The sequence below is a fragment of the Mastomys coucha genome, chromosome X, assembly GCF_008632895.1.
Source record: "Mastomys coucha isolate ucsf_1 chromosome X, UCSF_Mcou_1, whole genome shotgun sequence".
In the NCBI taxonomy this organism is placed as follows: domain Eukaryota; kingdom Metazoa; phylum Chordata; class Mammalia; order Rodentia; family Muridae; genus Mastomys; species Mastomys coucha.
The window spans coordinates 134,342,557-134,350,348 of NC_045030.1; the positions used below are offsets into that span (position 1 = coordinate 134,342,557).

The 7,792-nt window shown below is 37.1% G+C and overlaps 1 protein-coding gene and 1 pseudogene across 4 annotated transcripts in view; one reads left to right on the forward strand and one right to left on the reverse strand.

Annotated features, from left to right (window-relative positions):
• Col4a6 (collagen type IV alpha 6 chain) overlaps nt 1-7,792 on the reverse strand; it is a 312,614-nt gene that overhangs the window by 175,162 nt on the left and 129,660 nt on the right. The gene's annotated exons all lie outside the window — the stretch shown is intronic.
• The window catches only part of LOC116089073, a 15,448-nt pseudogene continuing 11,314 nt past the window's right edge, over nt 3,659-7,792 (forward strand).

Below are 7,792 nucleotides of genomic sequence, written 5' to 3' on the forward strand. Positions count from 1 at the left end.
AAAAAAAAAAAAAAAAAGAAATTAAATGCACGCATGGAGCCCTACCAAAAAAAATAAGCATACACACCTAAGAGGAATAGATGGCAGGAAATAATCAAAATATTATGAAAATTAAATCAATTAATAAAAAGAGAACAACATAAAAAAATCAATGAAACAAAGAGTTGGTTATTTGATAAAATTAACAATATAGAAAAAACTTTATCTGAACTAACTAAAAGACAATGATAGAATACACAATTTGACAAAGTAAGAAATGAAAATGGAGCCCTAACAATAGAAACTGGGAAATCAAAAGAATCAGTAGGTCATACATCAAAAACGTATACTTCACAAAGTTGGAAAACCTAAATGAACAAATTTCTTGGTAAATACCACTTACCAAAGTTAAATAAAGCTCAGATAAACAATTTAAACACACCAATAACTCCTCAGTAAATAGAAATAGTATTAAAATCTCTCAACCAGGAAAAAATAAAAGAGGCCAGGGCCAGATGGTGTTAATGTAGAATTCTATCAGACTTTCAAAGAAGAGTTAATACCAATGCCCCTCAAATTTTTCCAAAACATAAAACCAGAAGAACACTGGCAATTCATTTTATGAGGCCATAGTCACCCTGATACCCAAACCACACAAAGACTCAACAATGAAAGAGAATTGCAGATCAAATTACCTCATGAATATTGATGCAAAAATATTCAATAAAACACTGGTAAACTGAATCAAAGACATCATTTACATCATCAAGTAGGCTTCATCCCAGGTATACAGGGATGGTTCAATATAGGAAATTCCACCAACTCAATCTATCATATAAACAAACTGAAAGGAAAAAAATAAATATGAAGAAGTCTTTGGCAAAAGTGAAATACTCCTTCATGTTAAAATCTTGGGGAGATCAGGGATATAAGGTCCATACCTAAACACAATAAAATCAATATAGAGGAAGCCAATATCAAATTAAATTGAGAGAAACTTAAAACAATTCCCCTAAAATCAGGGACAAGGCAAGACTGCTTATTCTCTCCATATCTACTCAATACAGTTCTTGTAGTTCTAACTATAACAATAAAATAAGTAAATGAGATAAAGAGGATACAAATTCAAAAGGAAGAAGTCAATGTATCCTTATTTGTGGATGATATGATAGTATACATAAGTGACCCCCCCCCCAAAATTCTACCATGGAACTCCTACAGCTGATAAACACCTTGAACAAAGTGGCTAGATATAAGATGAACTCAAAAACTCAGCAGTCTTCCTATATAGACAGCCCGAGAACGATATCAGGGTAACAACCTCCTTCACAATAATCATAAAAATATAAAATATCTTGGTATTACCCTAACCTAGCAAGAGATAAACCTGTATAATAAAAACCTACAAGTCTTTGAAGAAAAAAAATTGGAGGAGATCTCAGAAGATGGAAAGATCTCCCATGCTCATGGATCTGTAGGATTAGCATAAGAAAATGGCCATCTTACCAAAGCAATCTACAGATTCTATGTAACTACCACCAAAATTCCAACACAATTTTTACATACCTTGAAAGAACAATACTCAATTTAATATGAAAAAAATTCAACAACAACAACAAAACAGGGTGGCTAAAAATTCTGTATAATAAAAGAACTTCCAGAGGTATCACCATCTCTGATTTCAAGTTGTACTACGGAGCAATTGTAATAAAAACCACATGGAATTTGGCATAAAAATATACAGGTGCATCAATGGAATCAAATAGAAGACTTAAACTTATATTTACATACCTATGAACATCTGATCCTTGACAAACAAGCTGAAATTATACAATGGCAAAAAGAAAGCATCTTCAACAAATGGTGTTAATCTAACTAGATGTCTGCATGTATAAGAAAGGGAATAGATCCTCATCTATCACCTTGCACAAAACATAAGTACAAATGGGTCACAGATCTCAACATAAGACCAGATACACTAAATGTGATAGATGAGAAAGTGAAGGATAGCCCCAAATGTATTGGCACAGGAGACAACTTGCTGTACAGAACACAGAAATGTGAAGGCACTAAGATCAACAATTAAAAAATGGAACCTCATGAAATTAAAAAGCTTCTATAAGGCAAAAGACACTGTCAGTAGCTAAATGGCAGCCTACAGAATGGGAAAAAAAACTCCACCAACCCCACATCTGACAGAGTGCTAATTTCTAAAATATATAAAAAACTCAAGAAACTAGACATCAACAAACCAAATAATCCAATTTTTAAAGGTACGAATCTAAACAGAGTGTTCTCAACAAAGGAATCTGAAATGGAAAAACAAACAACAAAAACAGAACACTTAAAGGAAAGTTCAACATCCTTAGCTGTTAGGGAAATGTAAATCAAAATGACTATGAAATTCTATCTTATACCAATCAGAAAGGCTAAGATCAAAAACACAAGTAATAGCTCATGCAGGCAGAGATATGGAGTAAGGTGGAACATTCCTCCATTGCTGGTGGGGGTCCAAACTTGTACAACCACTTTGAAAATCAATATTATGGTTTCTCAGAATGGGAAATTAGGAATCAATTTACCTCAAGACCTATATGTACCTCTCCTGGGAATACACCCAAAGGTTGCTCTATCAGACTTCAAGGACACTTGCTGAACTATAGTCATTGCAGCTTTTATTAATAGACAGAATCTGAAAACAATCTAGATGTCCTTCAACCCAAGTATGGATAACGAAATGTGGTACATTAAAAAATGGAGTATTACTTAGATGTTAAAAACAATGACATTTTTAGGCAATTAGAACTAGAAAAAAATCACCCTCAGTGAGGTAACCCAGACCCAGAAAGACAAACATGGGATAGCTATAAAATAAAGAATAAATGTGCTACAACGTAGACCCAGAGAAGCTATATAATACGGAGGGCTCAAGGGGGAACTTGTGAGAAGGGGAAATAGAACAGAGGGTGGGGGTCAGAAAACAGGAAGTATCAGGTAGGGGGAAGCTAAATGGAGAGTACTGTGAGGAACAACTGGCATGGGGGTGGGGGCATCTCAGAGATGAACTACAAACCCAGTGCAGTGGAAACTCCCAGGAATCTATTTCTGATGACCTTAGCTGAGACTCCTAGCAATGGGGGACTTGGAACCTGACCTGGACATCTGTAACCAGGCGATATTTCCAGTGAAGGGATTGGTACACAATCCCAGCCACACAACCTTCAACCACAATTTGTCCTGCCCATGAGTTTGCTGTGGAGGTAGCGCAGAAATTATGGGAGTGGCCAACCTAAGACCCATGCCATAAAAGGGAGCCCATCCATCCATCCCTGATACTGCCTGAAGGGCCAGTACCCAGGGCTAAATACCAGAGATCTAGGATAGAACCAAACACAACTGACAATAAAAAAGTTAATGAAAAGATCCTAATGACATTCTGCTATATTCATAAATTGTTGCCTAGCCCAGTTGTCATCAGAGAGGCTTTTATCCAGCAACTGATAGAAACAGATGCAGAGACCCATCCTGTGGAAGAGAGGAAGGATGGTAGGACCCAGAGGGTCAGTGACAACACAAGAAAACCAACAGAATCAACTAACCTAGGCTCAGAGGGGCTCACAGAAACTGAAACCACAACCCTGGTTTCAGATCCTATATGGGTCTGACCTAGGACCTCTGCATGTATGTTATTGTTGTGTACTTTGATCTTCTTGTGGGATTCCTAACAGTGTGAGTACCGGCTGTCTTTGACTCTTTCGGGGGGTGGAAATGCCTAGTCTTACTGCTACTTGATATGACATATTTGGTTGATATTCTGCGGAGGTCTGTCCTTTTCTAAATAGAAACTGAGGAGGAGTGAATTGGGAGGGGGCAGAGAGAAGGCAGGGGGATTCAGAGGAGAGGAAGGAGGGGAAACTGTGATTGAGATATAAGAAAATAATAATACCTTTTTAATTACAAAAGAGAGGCTCACTCAATGATTAATTCTCTTTAAAGGTGAGGAAATGCAGGCTCAGCTATTAGATATGACTTCTTCAACATAGGAAGTCAAATACCAGAGTTGGGATAAGAAAGCAGGTGTTTCTATCAACAGTCTCTCTTCTTTTCCTCTTGGATTTATTGACACTAGCTCCAAGACTAGTTTGAAAATACAGCCAGGAAAACAAGCCACCAATAGCATTACATTAGTTACTTCAAACTATTACACAATTAGTGTACTTTGTAGAAAACCTTTATATATGAGTTATGTAAGTACTTTTGAACTGAAAACATTTCTATTTGACCATTTTCTAGATTAAAAAACAGCACTAACACTTATGAGTTTCAGAGATGGTGTCATTTGCCATTTAGGTGACAAAGTTGTGAGGCTAGATCCTCTTCTTCCAATGCACAGTGTATAAAAGAGGAAGATATTACAAGACAGGAAGATACTCTTATAATGTTCATTCTCTGATGACGAGCCAAGGTCCCAGAAGTCAAGAGATGCTTCTTTGAATGCATTAGATGTATACCTGGATCCACATTCATCAGCATTTCTAGCATGAGCATGTGCAATGCTCTAAGCTAAATAGTTCATGGATTTTTGTTGTTGTTTTATGTCATAGAACTGTGGGGCAGGCACTGTTACTATCATATTTCACAGAAGAGAAATTTGAGGTTTAGGGGAGGTTAAACTGACATCTGTCCAAGGTCACAAGGTTTCAATCCCAAGTTTGATTCCAAATCTCAGAGCTTTCCCTCAAAATCAGATCACCTTTGACAGCTTCCTACAGCTTCTCAGCCTTGTGCTAAAACTACAAGGAATCGAATATGACTTTGAACACTTCTAAAGCAAAATTTGTTCAGTGAAACAGAAACACACATGTTAAAGCACACTGAGCTCTGTCCAAGGTTTAATGTGTATTTCCCTTTGAAGAAAAGCTTCCCATGATTTTATGAATGAAAGGCTGAGAAGAGAAGGAAGTGAGCTGTGGAAGCTGGCTCCCCACCAGAGGGATTTGTCAGCCACATTTTATCTTAAAGAAGGAGCTGACACCAGACACTGCTGAGCAGTTCTGAAAGGTACTTCTTTCTAACATCTGCTCAAGTGTATTCACATCATATCATAAACATACCAGACAGGGTCAGGGAGTTGTAGAGAAACACATATTCTGGACTGCATAGTAGAATCTCTAAATATTTAGAATGAAGAAGGACCTGGAGAGATGATGTAGTATTGCTTGGATAGAACTTAAATTTGTCTAGGAAATGCTTACCACATAATCTAAATGTTGCCTAGAATTTTCTTTAAATAGATGGTGCTTTTCACTGAGAATCTATGAAATACAATATTTTTCTAAACCCAATTACTGGGCACAACTGAGGGATATTCACGTTGTTAGGGTTGGAAGGTACTGAAAGAGGCAGAAACTTCACAGTTTGCAGACACAGTAGATACATTTAGTAAATAAAAATATAGAATGCCAAGAACATTTTAGTAACATGTATGTCTCCAAATTGTAAGTATGTTCAAGGTAATATCTTGATTGTATTTACACTAAAAGTCTTCTCATTATTTATTTATAATTCAAATGTAACTAACTTCCCATATTTTATCTGGAAACCTTACAGGCCTCATGGCATTTGTATGTCAAGTTCAGTTGTGGTATGTGTCAAAGTAAAGTTCAGTAAGAAAGTTAAAGAATAAACTCTACACCATTTTTTGGTAAAATTTAGGGAGGGCTCAATTTTCTTTCTGCAATGGAGTCACTTTTTACTTAATGTTGTTATGTAGCAGTTCTCAACCTGTGGGTTGGGTCCCTTTCACAGGGGTTTCCTAAGACCATCTACATATCAGATATTTACGTTATGACTCATAACAGTAGCAAAATTACAGTTATGGAGTAGCAATGGAAATAATTTTATGATTGGGTGTTACGACAACATGAGAAACTGCATTGAAGGGTCTCAGCATTAGGGAAGTCGAGAACCACTGGTCTAATATATTATGACCACTAGGAGGGAAAAGGTAAAGTTATGACTATTATTGTAATAGTGGACACTCCTTCTGGAGATGGAGGATGGATTCAATTCTAGAATGCAAGAATGTGTTCTATATCTTATTTGGAGTAACGTTCTATATTACACACCTCCAAATAAATTTGTATAGTGTATTTGTTGGTGAGGTAGGGAGATAGCTCAGTCAATAATGTGTTTGTTGTACAAGCATGAGGACCTAAATTTGAATACTTAGCACCAGAATGCAAAGCCATGCAGGGCAGCACATGCCTATAATCCTAAGGAAGGTGAAGAAACAAGCAGACACTCAGAGTTGTTTCAAAAATGGGGCAAAGCACAATTAATTAAGATACCCTTTGGCTTCCATGTGCATGTACCCTGACATGTGTGTAAGTGTACATGCATGCATGTGTGCATGCATGAGCACACACACACACACACACACACACACACACACACCACACGAATGATCATACACACAGAAGCTTACCCTTGACATTGGATTAAAAAATACTCTTTTAAAGATATGGGAACACCCAACTTGAACATCTGAGCTCAGTTGTGAGACAGGAGAAGTTTTATTTAGAGAGTGTGGTGTGAAGAGTGAGAAGCTAGGTCAAAGGATGAGGCAAAGCAAAAATCATTCCAGGAAAGGAAATACTACATGTGATGCCCTCAGGTGACAGAGAACACAGTATGCAGTAAAGCCAGAGGTGAGAGTGACTGAAATAAGAAAGGCAAGGGAAAGATGACAAGAGGCTACATGGTATAGGAAGGCATCTTATGCTTGATACATGAGAGAGAGGAACTCATTAGTTTTGACCAGATAGTAACATGGTCAGATTGAACTTTTATAAAATTCAACCCACATGCAAGTGGATGGCAGTCTGAGCAAGGTTTATATGGAGGCTGACTAAAAAGAAAAAAACTGGACCTACAAAATCTTTAAATAGGAAGGCTGCAAGTAGACGCTGAGCAAAGTAGAACTAAGCTTTCCTTACACCAAGATCATTTGACTGCTTTGAAGCTTTAGGGCACATTTTCTGAATACAAAGTCACTATATGGGACACTACAGGAAAAATACAATTATTTTAAAAACACATCCTTGGGGCTGGAAACATGGTCCCGGGGAAGTTTGATGCCCCAGAGTAGGAAGATGATGGAGTGGTGGGTAGGAGAGTATGGTGGGTGGGTGAGTACTCTCATACAGGCAAAAGAGAGTGGGGGGAGGCAGATATAGGATGAGGTGGCAGTGGAGGGGAAATCAGGAACTGGGATATCATTTGAGATGTAAACAAATGGAATGATTAATAATAATAAAAGAAAAAATCCAAAAAAAAAAAAAAATACTGGCCGCTCTTCCAGAGGACCTGAGTTCAATTTCCAGCAACCACATGGCAGCTCACAACTGTCTGTAACTCCAGTTCCAGGGGATCTGACATCTTTATAAAGACATGTATGAAAGCAAAACATCAATGTGCACAATATAAAAATAAATAATTAAAGAATAAGCATATTCCCCCAAGGAAGTATAATCCTGATAAAGGAGCAAATTATCATGAAAAAGATGTGAGAAGCATTGGTGTGATCACGCTGTTTCTCCTCTCAAAAACATTTAATGAATCCTCATTCCCTCCAAAATTTGAAGACTTCGAAATCAGGTATGACTTACTATTGCAGGCTCCTATCTGATCTGCTATGTTTTGTTCATTAGAGGTCTGTGGAGGGATGTTCCCATAGGTTTATGGATTTTATTTTATTTTTTTGTTTGTTTGTTTTTTTTGAGTTTTTTTTATTTTAGATATTTTCTTTATT